General features: G+C 56.3%; 1 protein-coding gene across 4 annotated transcripts in view; it reads left to right on the forward strand.

The window, feature by feature from the left end:
- Nucleotides 1–7,567: 7,567 nt before the first annotated feature.
- Nucleotides 7,568–14,633, forward strand: part of KHK (ketohexokinase) — a 64,107-nt gene continuing 57,041 nt past the window's right edge. For 2 of the 4 annotated variants that reach the window (XM_073557758.1, XM_073557757.1), the window contains exon 1: nucleotides 7,569–7,589. The gene's annotated coding sequence lies outside the window, so the exon portion shown is untranslated. Of the gene's footprint in view, nucleotides 7,590–14,633 lie in introns of all 4 variants that reach the window. The other 2 variants (XM_073557759.1, XM_073557756.1) reach the window with 2 other exon arrangements.

A 14,633-nucleotide genomic window follows, 5' to 3' on the forward strand; every position in this document is an offset into this window, starting at 1 on the left:
GTCCCATCATCTCCAGCTCCACACTGATCCGTCCCATCACCACCAGCTCCGCACTGATCAGTCCCATCACCACCAGCTCCACACTGATCAGTCCCATCACCACCAGCTCTGCACTGATCAGTCCCATCACCACCAGCTCCGCACTGATCAGTCCCATCATCTCCAGCTCCACACTGATCAGTCCCATCACCACCAGCTCCACACTGATCAGTCCCATCACCACCAGCTCCACACTGATCAGTCCCATCACCACCAGCTCCACACTGATCAGTCCCATCACCACCAGCTCCACACTGATCAGTCCCATCACCACCAGCTCCACACTGATCAGTCCCATCACCACCAGCTCCGCACTGATCAGTCCCATCACCACCAGCTCCGCACTGATCAGTCCCGTCATCACCAGCTCCACACTGATCAGTCCCATCATCTCCAGCTCCACACTGATCAGTCCCATCACCACCAGCTCCACACTGATCAGTCCCATCACCACCAGCTCTGCACTGATCAGTCCCGTCATCACCAGCTCCACACTGATCAGTCCCATCATCTCCAGCTCCACACTGATCAGTCCCATCACCACCAGCTCCACACTGATCAGTCCCATCACCACCAGCTCCACACTGATCAGTCCCATCACCACCAGCTCCACACTGATCAGTCCAATCACCACCAGCTCCACACTGATCAGTCCCATCACCACCAGCTCCACACTGATCAGTCCCATCATCACCAGCTCCACACTGATCAGTCCCATCACCACCAGCTCCACACTGATCAGTCCCATCACCACCAGCTCTGCACTGATCAGTCCCATCACCACCAGCTCCGCACTGATCAGTCCCATCACCACCAGCTCCACACTGATCAGTCCCATCATCTCCAGCTCCACACTGATCAGTCCCATCATCTCCAGCTCCACACTGATCAGTCCCATCACCACCAGCTCCGCACTGATCAGTCCCATCACCACCAGCTCCACACTGATCAGTCCCATCATCTCCAGCTCCACACTGATCAGTCCCATCACCACCAGCTCCACACTGATCAGTCCCATCACCACCAGCTCTGCACTGATCAGTCCCATCACCACCAGCTCCGCACTGATCAGTCCCATCATCTCTAGCTCCACACTGATCAGTCCCATCACCACCAGCTCCACACTGATCAGTCCCATCACCACCAGCTCTGCACTGATCAGTCCCATCACCACCAGCTCCACACTGATCAGTCCCATCACCACCAGATCCACACTGATCAGTCCCATCACCACCAGCTCCACACTGATCAGTCCCATCACCACCAGCTCCACACTGATCAGTCCCATCACCACCAGCTCCACACTGATCAGTCCCATCACCACCAGCTCCACTCTGATCAGTCCCATCACCACCAGCTCCACACTGATCAGTCCCATCACCACCAGCTCCACACTGATCAGTCCCATCACCACCAGCTCCACACTGATCAGTCCCATCACCACCAGCTCCACACTGATCAGTCCCATCATCACCAGCTCCACACTGATCAGTCCCATCACCACCAGCTCCACACTGATCAGTCCCATCACCACCAGCTCCACACTGATCAGTCCCATCACCACCAGCTCCACACTGATCAGTCCCATCACCACCAGCTCCACACTGATCAGTCCCATCACCACCAGCTCCACTCTGATCAGTCCCATCACCACCAGCTCCACACTGATCAGTCCCATCATCACCAGCTCCACACTGATCAGTCCCATCACCACCAGCTCCACACTGATCAGTCCCATCACCACCAGCTCCACACTGATCAGTCCCATCACCACCAGCTCCACTCTGATCAGTCCCATCACCACCAGCTCCACACTGATCAGTCCCATCATCACCAGCTCCACACTGATCAGTCCCATCACCACCAGCTCCACACTGATCAGTCCCATCACCACCAGCTCCGCACTGATCAGTCCCATCACCACCAGCATCAGTCCCATCACCACCAGCTCCACACTGATCAGTCCCATCACCACCAGCTCCACACTGATCAGTCCCATCACCTCCAGCTCCACACTGATCAGTCCCATCACCACCAGCTCCACACTGATCAGTCCCATCACCACCAGCATCAGTCCCATCACCACCAGCTCCACACTGATCAGTCCCATAATCTCCAGCTCCACACTGATCAGTCCCATCACCACCAGCTCCACACTGATCAGTCCCATCACCACCAGCTCCACACTGATCAGTCCCATCACCACCAGCTCCACACTGATCAGTCCCTTCACCACCAGCTCCACACTGATCAGTCCCATCACCACCAACTCCACACTGATCAGTCCCATCACCTCCAGCTCTGCACTGATCAGTCCCATCACCACCAGCTCCACACTGATCAGTCCCATCACCTCCAGCTCCACACTGATCAGTCCCATCACCACCAGCTCCACACTGATCAGTCCCATCACCACCAGCATCAGTCCCATCACCACCAGCTCCACACTGATCAGTCCCATAATCTCCAGCTCCACACTGATCAGTCCCATCACCACCAGCTCCACACTGATCAGTCCCATCACCACCAGCTCCACACTGATCAGTCCCATCACCACCAGCTCCACACTGATCAGTCCCTTCACCACCAGCTCCACACTGATCAGTCCCATCACCACCAACTCCACACTGATCAGTCCCATCACCTCCAGCTCTGCACTGATCAGTCCCATCACCACCAGCTCCGCACTGATCAGTCCCATCACCACCAGCTCCACACTGATCAGTCCCATCACCACCAACTCCACACTGATCAGTCCCATCACCTCCAGCTCTGCACTGATCAGTCCCATCACCACCAGCTCCACACTGATCAGTCCCATCACCACCAGCTCCACACTGATCAGTCCCATCACCTCCAGCTCTGCACTGATCAGTCCCATCACCACCAGCTCCGCACTGATCAGTCCCTTCACCACCAGCTCCACACTGATCAGTCCCATCACCACCAACTCCACACTGATCAGTCCCATCACCTCCAGCTCTGCACTGATCAGTCCCATCACCACCAGCTCCACACTGATCAGTCCCATCACCACCAGCTCCACACTGATCAGTCCCATCACCACCAGCTCCACACTGATCAGTCCCATCACCTCCAGCTCTGCACTGATCAGTCCCATCACCACCAGCTCCACACTGATCAGTCCCATCACCACCAACTCCACACTGATCAGTCCAATTGTCGGGGTCGTAAACGACAATGAATCCTCATTCACCAGTCATTCCAAATCATTGTGCGAGCGCAAAACATCTGGTACCGATTAAGAATGACTCAGACATGCAGCTGATTCAGTCTTAGCTAATGTCCTGCATCCACACCTGTCAGGAGCAGTACAACAACTGGCTTTTATTTACAAATACACAATACTATATTGAGTGTTAGGGGAAGGCGTGCATTAGGCGGGGTTTATGCAGTATACATCTAGTGTCCAGTCTCTCTCTGATTCGTCAAAACGTCTCCCGATGGTTACTTCTTCTTCACATTCCTGAGTTATCTTTTTTAGGAGAAATGAAACTTAACTTAACTCTTTAGACACTGAATTTAAGTGAAAGTGAACACTGGCAGCCATCTTTAATACAGTTACATTTGCATTAGCAAGCAATTAGGAAAAACTTATTGTTTCACAGTATAAAAATATAAAAGTTATATAAGAAAATATATTTTCACCTTGACACCATCACCACCAACTCCACACTGATCAGTCCCATCACCACCAGCTCCGCACTGATCAGTCCCTTCACCACCAGCTCCACACTGATCAGTCCCATCACCACCAACTCCACACTGATCAGTCCCATCACCTCCAGCTCTGCACTGATCAGTCCCATCACCACCAGCTCCACACTGATCAGTCCCATCACCACCAGCTCCACACTGATCAGTCCCATCACCACCAGCTCCACACTGATCAGTCCCATCACCACCAACTCCACACTGATCAGTCCCATCACCACCAGCTCCACACTGATCAGTCCCATCACCACCAGCTCCGCACTGATCAGTCCCTTCACCACCAGCTCCACACTGATCAGTCCCATCACCACCAACTCCACACTGATCAGTCCCATCACCTCCAGCTCTGCACTGATCAGTCCCATCACCACCAGCTCCACACTGATCAGTCCCATCACCACCAACTCCACACTGATCAGTCCCATCACCTCCAGCTCTGCACTGATCAGTCCCATCACCACCAGCTCCACACTGATCAGTCCCATCACCACCAACTCCACACTGATCAGTCCCATCACCACCAGCTCCGCACTGATCAGTCCCTTCACCACCAGCTCCACACTGATCAGTCCCATCACCACCAACTCCACACTGATCAGTCCCATCACCTCCAGCTCTGCACTGATCAGTCCCATCACCACCAGCTCCACACTGATCAGTCCCATCACCACCAGCTCCACACTGATCAGTCCCATCACCACCAGCTCCACACTGATCAGTCCCATCACCACCAACTCCACACTGATCAGTCCCATCACCACCAGCTCCACACTGATCAGTCCCATCACCACCAGCTCCACACTGATCAGTCCCATCACCTCCAGCTCCACACTGATCAGTCCCATCACCACCAGCTCCACACTGATCAGTCCCATCACCACCAGCTCCACACTGATCAGTCCCATCATCTCCAGCTCCACACTGATCAGTCCCATCACCACCAGCTCCACACTGATCAGTCCCATCACCACCAGCTCCACACTGATCAGTCCCATCACCACCAGCTCCACACTGATCAGTCCCATCACCACCAGCTCCACACTGATCAGTCCCATCACCACCAGCTCCACACTGATCAGTCCCATCACCACCAGCTCCACACTGATCAGTCCCATCACCACCAGCTCCACACTGATCAGTCCCATCACCACCAGCTCCACTCTGATCAGTCCCATCACCACCAGCTCCACACTGATCAGTCCCATCACCACCAGCTCCACACTGATCAGTCCTATCACCACCAGCTCCACACTGATCAGTCCCATCACCACCAGCTCCACACTGATCAGTCCCATCATCACCAGCTCCACACTGATCAGTCCCATCACCACCAGCTCCACACTGATCAGTCCCATCACCACCAGCTCCACACTGATCAGTCCCATCACCACCAGCTCCACACTGATCAGTCCCATCACCACCAGCTCCACACTGATCAGTCCCATCACCACCAGCTCCACTCTGATCAGTCCCATCACCACCAGCTCCACACTGATCAGTCCCATCATCACCAGCTCCACACTGATCAGTCCCATCACCACCAGCTCCACACTGATCAGTCCCATCACCACCAGCTCCACACTGATCAGTCCCATCACCACCAGCTCCACTCTGATCAGTCCCATCACCACCAGCTCCACACTGATCAGTCCCATCATCACCAGCTCCACACTGATCAGTCCCATCACCACCAGCTCCACACTGATCAGTCCCATCACCACCAGCTCCGCACTGATCAGTCCCATCACCACCAGCATCAGTCCCATCACCACCAGCTCCACACTGATCAGTCCCATCACCACCAGCTCCACACTGATCAGTCCCATCACCTCCAGCTCCACACTGATCAGTCCCATCACCACCAGCTCCACACTGATCAGTCCCATCACCACCAGCATCAGTCCCATCACCACCAGCTCCACACTGATCAGTCCCATCATCTCCAGCTCCACACTGATCAGTCCCATCACCACCAGCTCCACACTGATCAGTCCCATCACCACCAGCTCCACACTGATCAGTCCCATCACCACCAGCTCCACACTGATCAGTCCCTTCACCACCAGCTCCACACTGATCAGTCCCATCACCACCAACTCCACACTGATCAGTCCCATCACCTCCAGCTCTGCACTGATCAGTCCCATCACCACCAGCTCCGCACTGATCAGTCCCATCACCACCAGCTCCACACTGATCAGTCCCATCACCACCAACTCCACACTGATCAGTCCCATCACCTCCAGCTCTGCACTGATCAGTCCCATCACCACCAGCTCCACACTGATCAGTCCCATCACCACCAGCTCCACACTGATCAGTCCCATCACCTCCAGCTCTGCACTGATCAGTCCCATCACCACCAGCTCCACACTGATCAGTCCCATCACCACCAGCTCCACACTGATCAGTCCCATCACCTCCAGCTCCGCACTAATCAGTCCCTTCACCACCAGCTCCACACTGATCAGTCCCATCACCTCCAGCTCCGCACTGATCAGTCCCTTCACCACCAGCTCCACACTGATCAGTCCCATCACCACCAGCTCCACACTGATCAGTCCCATCACCACCAGCTCCACACTGATCAGTCCCATCACCACCAGCTCAACACTGATCAGTCCCATCACCACCAACTCCACACTGATCAGTCCCATCACCACCAGCTCCACACTGATCAGTCCCATCACCACCAGCTCCACACTGATCAGTCCCATCACCACCAGCTCCACACTGATCAGTCCCATCACCACCAGCTCCACACTGATCAGTCCCATCATCTCCAGCTCCACACTGATCAGTCCCATCACCACCAGCTCCTCACTGATCAGTCCCATCACCACCAGCTCCGCACTGATCAGTCCCATCACCACCAGCTCCACACTGGTCAGTCCCATCACCACCAGCTCCTCACTGATCAGTCCCATCACCACCAGCTCCACACTGATCAGTCCCATCACCACCAGCTCCACACTGATCAGTCCCATCACCACCAGCTCCACACTGATCAGTCCCATCACCACCAGCTCCACACTGATCAGTCGCATCACCACCAGCTCCACACTGATCAGTCCCATCACCACCAGCTCCACACTGATCAGTCCCATCACCACCAGCTCCACACTGATCAGTCCCATCACCACCAGCTCCACACTGATCAGTCCCATCACCACCAGCTCCACACTGATCAGTCCCATCACCACCAGCTCCACACTGATCAGTCCCATCACCACCAGCTCCACACTGATCAGTCGCATCACCACCCGCTCCACACTGATCAGTCCCATCACCACCAGCTCCACACTGATCAGTCCCATCACCACCAGCTCCACACTGATCAGTCCCATCACCACCAGCTCCACACTGATCAGTCCAATCACCACCAGCTCCACACTGATCAGTCCCATCACCACCAGCTCCTCACTGATCAGTCCCATCACCACCAGCTCCACACTGATCAGTCCCATCACCACCAGCTCCACACTGATCAGTCCCATCACCACCAGCTCCACACTGATCAGTCCCATCACCACCAGCTCCACACTGATCAGTCCCATCACCACCAGCTCCACACTGATCAGTCCCATCACCACCAGCTCCACACTGATCAGTCCCATCACCACCAGCTCCACACTGATCAGTCCCATCACCACCAGCTCCACACTGATCAGTCCCATCACCACCAGCTCCACACTCATTGTCTATTCACAGATCTGCTCTCTGTCAGACTCTGCAGGTCACAGGCAGGGGGCGGGGCGGTTGTCATAGTGATAAACATGTGACAGAAGCAGGAAGTGAAAAGACAAAACCTAGAGGTAAGTGACAGAGGAGGAAGCGTGGGAGACTGCAGGAGAGAGCGAGACAGCCCGAGAGTGCAGGAGAGAGCGAGACAGCCCGAGAGTGCAGGAGAGAGCGAGACAGCCCGAGAGTGCAGGAGAGAGCGAGACAGCCCGAGAGTGCAGGAGAGAGCGAGACAGCCCGAGAGTGCAGGAGAGAGCGAGACAGCCCGAGAGTGCAGGAGAGAGCGAGACAGCCCGAGAGTGCAGGAGAGAGCGAGACAGAGCCCGAGAGTGCAGGAGAGAGCGAGACAGCCCGAGAGTGCAGGAGAGAGCGAGACAGCCCGAGAGTGCAGGAGAGAGCGAGACAGCCCGAGAGTGCAGGAGAGAGCGAGACAGCCCGAGAGTGCAGGAGAGAGCGAGACAGAGCCCGAGAGTGCAGGAGAGAGAGAGAGACAGACCCCGAATGGTAGGAGAGATCGAGACAGCCCGAGAGCGTAGGAGAGAGCGAGACAGAGCCCGAGAGTGCAGGACAGAGCGAGACAGAGCCCGAGAGAGCGAGACAGACCCTGAGACTGCAGGAGAGAGCGAGACAGAGCCCGAGAGTGCAGGACAGAGCGAGACAGAGCCCGAGAGAGCGAGACAGACCCTGAGACTGCAGGAGAGAGCGAGACAGACCCTGAGACTGCAGGAGAGAGCGAGACAGACCCTGAGACTGCAGGAGAGAGCGAGACAGAGCCCGAGCGTGCAGGAGACAGAGAGACAGACCCCGAATGGCAGGAGAGATCAAGACAGCCCGAGAGTGCAGGAGAGAGCGAGATAGAGCCCGAGAGTGCAGGAGAGAGACAGACCCTGAATGGCAGGAGAGATCGAGACAGCCCGAGAGCGTAGGAGAGAGCGAGACAGAGCCCGAGAGTGCAGGAGAGAGCGAGACAGAGCCCGAGAGTGCAGGAGAGAGCGAGACAGAGCCCGAGAGTGCAGGAGAGAGCGAGACAGAGCCCGAGAGTGCAGGAGAGAGCGAGACAGAGCCCGAGAGTGCAGGAGACAGGGAGACAGACCCCGAATGGCAGGAGAGATCAAGACAGCCCGAGAGTGCAGGACAGAGCGAGACAGACCCTAAGAGTGCAGGAGAGAGCGAGATAGAGCCCGAGAGTGCAGGAGAGAGAGACAGACCCTGAATGGCAGGAGAGATCGAGACAGCCCGAGAGCGTAGGAGAGAGCGAGACAGAGCCCGAGAGTGCAGGACAGAGCGAGACAGAGCCCGAGAGTGCAGGAGAGAGCGAGACAGCCCGAGATAGCGAGACAGACCCTGAGACTGCAGGAGAGAGAGAGACAGACCCTGAATGGCAGGAGAGATCGAGACAGCCCGAGAGCGTAGGAGAGAGCGAGACAGAGCCCGAGAGTGCAGGAGAGAGCGAGACAGAGCCCGAGAGTGCAGGAGAGAGCGAGACAGAGCCCGAGAGTGCAGGAGAGAGCGAGACAGAGCCCGAGAGTGCAGGAGAGAGCGAGACAGAGCCCGAGAGTGCAGGAGAGAGCGAGACAGAGCCCGAGCGTGCAGGAGACAGGGAGACAGACCCCGAATGGCAGGAGAGATCAAGACAGCCCGAGAGTGCAGGACAGAGCGAGACAGACCCTAAGAGTGCAGGAGAGAGCGAGATAGAGCCCGAGAGTGCAGGAGAGAGAGACAGACCCTGAATGGCAGGAGAGATCGAGACAGCCCGAGAGCGTAGGACAGAGCGAGACAGAGCCCGAGAGTGCAGGACAGAGCGAGACAGAGCCCGAGAGTGCAGGAGAGAGCGAGACAGCCCGAGATAGCGAGACAGACCCTGAGACTGCAGGAGAGAGAGAGACAGACCCCGAATGGCAGGAGAGATCGAGACAGAGCCCGAGAGTGCAGGAGAGAGCGAGACAGAGCCCGAGAGAGCGAGACAGACCCTGAGACTGCAGGAGAGAGAGAGACAGACCCCGAATGTCAGGAGAGATCGAGACAGAGCCCGAGATTGCAGGAAAGAGCGAGACAGAGCCCTAGAGTGCAGGAGAGAGAGAGACAGAGCCCGAGAGAGCGTGACAGACCCCGAATGGCAGGAGAGATCGAGACAGACCGAGAGCGTAGGAGAGAGTGAGACAGAGCCCGAGATTGCAGGAGAGAGCAAGACAGAGCCCGAGAGTGCAGGAGAGAGCGAGAGGGAGACAGAGCCCGAGATTGCAGGGAAGAGCGAGACAGAGCCCGAGATTGCGGGAGAGAGCGAGACAGAGCCCGAGATTGCGGGAGAGAGCGAGACAGAGCCCGAGATTGCGGGAGAGAGCGAGACAGAGCCCGAGAGTGCGGGAGAGAGCGAGACAGAGCCCGAGAGTGCGGGAGAGAGCGAGACAGATCCCGAGAGTGCGGGAGAGAGCGAGACAGATCCCGAGAGTGCGGGAGAGAGCGAGACAGATCCCGAGAGTGCGGGAGAGAGCGAGACAGATCCCGAGAGTGCGGGAGAGAGCGAGACAGATCCCGAGAGTGCGGGAGAGAGCGAGACAGATCCCGAGAGTGCGGGAGAGAGCGAGACAGATCCCGAGAGTGCGGGAGAGAGCGAGACAGATCCCGAGAGTGCGGGAGAGAGCGAGACAGATCCCGAGAGTGCGGGAGAGAGCGAGACAGATCCCGAGAGTGCGGGAGAGAGCGAGACAGATCCCGAGAGTGCGGGAGAGAGCGAGACAGAGCCCGAGAGTGCGGGAGAGAGCGAGACAGAGCCCGAGAGTGCGGGAGAGAGCGAGACAGAGCCCGAGAGTGCGGGAGAGAGCGAGACAGAGCCCGAGAGTGCGGGAGAGAGCGAGACAGAGCCCGAGAGTGCGGGAGAGATCAAGACAGCCCGAGAGTGCAGGAGAGAGCGAGATAGAGCCCGAGAGTGCAGGAGAGAGAGACAGACCCTGAATGGCAGGAGAGATCGAGACAGCCCGAGAGCGTAGGAGAGAGCGAGACAGAGCCCGAGAGTGCAGGACAGAGCGAGACAGAGCCCGAGAGTGCAGGAGAGAGCGAGACAGCCCGAGATAGCGAGACAGACCCTGAGACTGCAGGAGAGAGAGAGACAGACCCCGAATGGCAGGAGAGATCGAGACAGAGCCCGAGAGTGCAGGAGAGAGCGAGACAGAGCCCGAGAGAGCGAGACAGACCCTGAGACTGCAGGAGAGAGAGAGACAGACCCCGAATGTCAGGAGAGATCGAGACAGAGCCCGAGATTGCAGGAAAGAGCGAGACAGAGCCCTAGAGTGCAGGAGAGAGAGAGACAGAGCCCGAGAGAGCGTGACAGACCCCGAATGGCAGGAGAGATCGAGACAGACCGAGAGCGTAGGAGAGAGCGAGACAGAGCCCGAGATTGCAGGAGAGAGCAAGACAGAGCCCGAGAGTGCAGGAGAGAGCGAGAGGGAGACAGAGCCCGAGATTGCAGGGAAGAGCGAGACAGAGCCCGAGATTGCAGGAGAGAGCGAGACAGAGCCCGAGAGTGCGGGAGAGAGCGAGACAGAGCCCGAGAGTGCGGGAGAGAGCGAGACAGAGCCCGAGAGTGCGGGAGAGATCAAGACAGCCCGAGAGTGCAGGAGAGAGCGAGATAGAGCCCGAGAGTGCAGGAGAGAGAGACAGACCCTGAATGGCAGGAGAGATCGAGACAGCCCGAGAGCGTAGGAGAGAGCGAGACAGAGCCCGAGAGTGCAGGACAGAGCGAGACAGAGCCCGAGAGTGCAGGAGAGAGCGAGACAGCCCGAGATAGCGAGACAGACCCTGAGACTGCAGGAGAGAGAGAGACAGACCCCGAATGGCAGGAGAGATCGAGACAGAGCCCGAGAGTGCAGGAGAGAGCGAGACAGAGCCCGAGAGAGCGAGACAGACCCTGAGACTGCAGGAGAGAGAGAGACAGACCCCGAATGTCAGGAGAGATCGAGACAGAGCCCGAGATTGCAGGAAAGAGCGAGACAGAGCCCTAGAGTGCAGGAGAGAGAGAGACAGAGCCCGAGAGAGCGTGACAGACCCCGAATGGCAGGAGAGATCGAGACAGACCGAGAGCGTAGGAGAGAGCGAGACAGAGCCCGAGATTGCAGGAGAGAGCAAGACAGAGCCCGAGAGTGCAGGAGAGAGCGAGAGGGAGACAGAGCCCGAGATTGCAGGGAAGAGCGAGACAGAGCCCGAGATTGCAGGAGAGAGCGAGACAGAGCCCGAGATTGCGGGAGAGAGCGAGACAGAGCCCGAGATTGTGGGAGAGAGCGAGACAGAGCCCGAGAGTGCGGGAGAGAGCGAGACAGAGCCCGAGAGTGCGGGAGAGAGCGAGACAGAGCCCGAGAGTGCGGGAGAGAGCGAGACAGATCCCGAGAGTGCGGGAGAGAGCGAGACAGATCCCGAGAGTGCGGGAGAGAGCGAGACAGAACCCGAGAGTGCGGGAGAGAGCGAGACAGATCCCGAGAGTGCAGGAGAGAGCGAGACAGATCCCGAGAGTGCGGGAGAGAGCGAGACAGAGCCCGAGAGTGCGGGAGAGAGCGAGACAGAGCCCGAGAGTGCGGGAGAGAGCGAGACAGAGCCCGAGAGTGCGGGAGAGAGCGAGACAGAGCCCGAGAGTGCGGGAGAGAGCGAGACAGAGCCCGAGAGCGCGGGAGAGAGCGAGACAGAGCCCGAGAGCGCGGGAGAGAGCGAGACAGAGCCCGAGAGCGCGGGAGAGAGCGAGACAGAGCCCGAGAGCGCGGGAGAGAGCGAGACAGAGCCCGAGAGCGCGGGAGAGAGCGAGACAGAGCCCGAGAGCGCGGGAAAGAGGGAGACAGAGCCCGAGAGCACGGGAGAGAGCGAGACAGAGCCCGAGAGGGCGGGAGAGAGCGAGACAGAGCCCGAGAGCGCAGGAGAGAGCGAGACAGACCCTGAGAGTGCAGGAGAAAGCATTCTATAAAGCTGTAGATAAGCTCCTGATGAAACCTGAAAGATTAGAAAAACACGTTAGATTATACTCACCGGGGGGCGGGTGTGGTGGGTGTCATGATCCTGTCCGGCGCCTCCCATCTTATAGAGATGACGTCTTCCTTACTTCTCCCTTGGTTACTGCGCAGGCGTGCTGTTCTGCCCTGTTGAGGGAAGAGTAAAGTGCTGCAGTGCGCAGGCGCCGGGAAAGGTCAGAGAGGTCCTGCGCACTGCAGTACTCTCATCAGGACAGAGCAGTACGCCTGTGCAGGAGCCGAGGGAGAAGCAAGGAGGAGGACTTCATCGTATGAAGATGGGAGGCGCCAGACGGGATGGCGACACCCACCGGACCGAACGCCAGGGTGAGTATAAACTTAAGCCCCTGTCACACACAGCGATGTTGCTAGTGAGATCGCTGCTGAGTCACAAGTTATCAGCGACCGGCCCCCCTGCCGGGTATCGCTGATCGTGCTCGAATGGCCTGGACATTTTTATGATCGTTGGTCTCCCACTGGCCAGCATGCATCGCTGCGTGTGGCAGGCGGGAGACCAGCGATCAGCGAGCTGGTAACCAAGGTACACAGCGGGTTTCTAAGCACCACGTGCGTGGCTTGTTACCCGCGTGTCGCTGTCCTGATCGCTGCTGAGATCTGCCTGTTTGGCAGCTCACCAGCGATCATGTAGCGACTCACCAGCGATCCTGACAAGGTCATATCGTTGTCGGGATCGCTGGTGAGTCGCTATGTGTGACGGGGCCCTAACTCTTTTTTTTCTTTCAGGTTACATCGGGGGCTTATCTACAGCATTACAGAATGCATTACAGAATGCTGTAGATAAGCCCCTGATGGCGGTGGCCAAAAATGGGGTGACAGATTCCCTTGAATCCTGGATTCTGACGTCTCCTGCTGCCAATTCCCATGGTGGCTTACAATTCTCCCATTCCCCAAGACCCACAAACAGACCTGGTGGTGGAGTCGGCATACTCCTGTCCCCACAATGTATCTTCCAGGTCATCCCCCCAGCTCCATCATTCTCATTCCCTTCTTTTGAGGTCCACCATCAGGCTCTTCCGTCCCCTCTCCCTCAGAGTAGCGGTCGTATACCGGCCCCCAGGCTCTCCCACCCAGTTCCTTGACCATTTCTCGGCCTGGCTGCCGCACTTCATGTCCTCAGAACTACCAAGAAGAGGAAGAAAGGTCCTGCTCCAGAAATTTAAAATCCAGGATTTTTATTGTATCATGTTTAAAATACATTCATGGCTGCTTGTGATCAAATAACGGCAACAAAGTTCACCGCATGGGGATATTCTCCAGGTCTCTACGCGTTTCGAGCACAAATGCTCTTAGGGTATGTGCACACGCTGCGGATTCCACTGCGTTTTTTTCCGCGGTTTTGGCCGCTGCGGACCCGCAGCAGTTTTAGCTGCGGTGTACAGTACCCTTCAAATGAATGGTAAAAAAAAAAAAACGCTGTGTAGACGTTGCGGAAAAATCCGCGTGGATTTGCTGCGGTTTTGAAACCGCAGAAAGAAGTGACATGACAATTCTTTCTGCGGAATCCACAGCGGGTTCCTATCTCCACCATTGTGGAGATGGTGAATCCGCAGGACAAAACCGCAGATAATCCGCAGGTCTTTTGACCTGCGGTTTTTGCAAAATCCGTGCGGATTAATCTGCAGCGGATTCCGCAGCGTCTGCACACACCCTTAGACTCAGAGTAGCTGTGGAATATCAGCTGAACCACATATAAAACTCTGTCACAGGTGATCTAATCAGAAGTGAACAATTTATACAAAAATAATAAAATCATAAAAAGAAAAAGCACAAAAACACATTAATACATAACATAATAGAAATATATATAAAAATTCAGTAGTACAGCATAAATTCCTTTTTTTTTAAATTTAATCTCAGAGGAACACATGTATCAAGCATATATATCCAATGTGCCTCACGGTTCCTTAAAGGTTTTTCTATGTCTCCACCTCATAAATCTCTTCTAATCCTCTCCGCTGCATGAATCTTCAAACCAGATAAATCCCTGTTATAAACAGAAGTAAAATGCTTTGACAGATAAAAACATTCCTAGTAGTAGTTTACCCGACATCATATAGGTGTTCACTCCTTTACTTTACAGATAGTGGATCCGGCATACTTTAAGCTGCA

The sequence above is a fragment of the Dendrobates tinctorius genome, unplaced genomic scaffold (genome assembly GCF_039654945.1).
Source record: "Dendrobates tinctorius isolate UK_male_01 unplaced genomic scaffold, ASM3965494v1 ptg000251l, whole genome shotgun sequence".
Taxonomy (NCBI): Eukaryota; Metazoa; Chordata; class Amphibia; order Anura; family Dendrobatidae; genus Dendrobates; species Dendrobates tinctorius.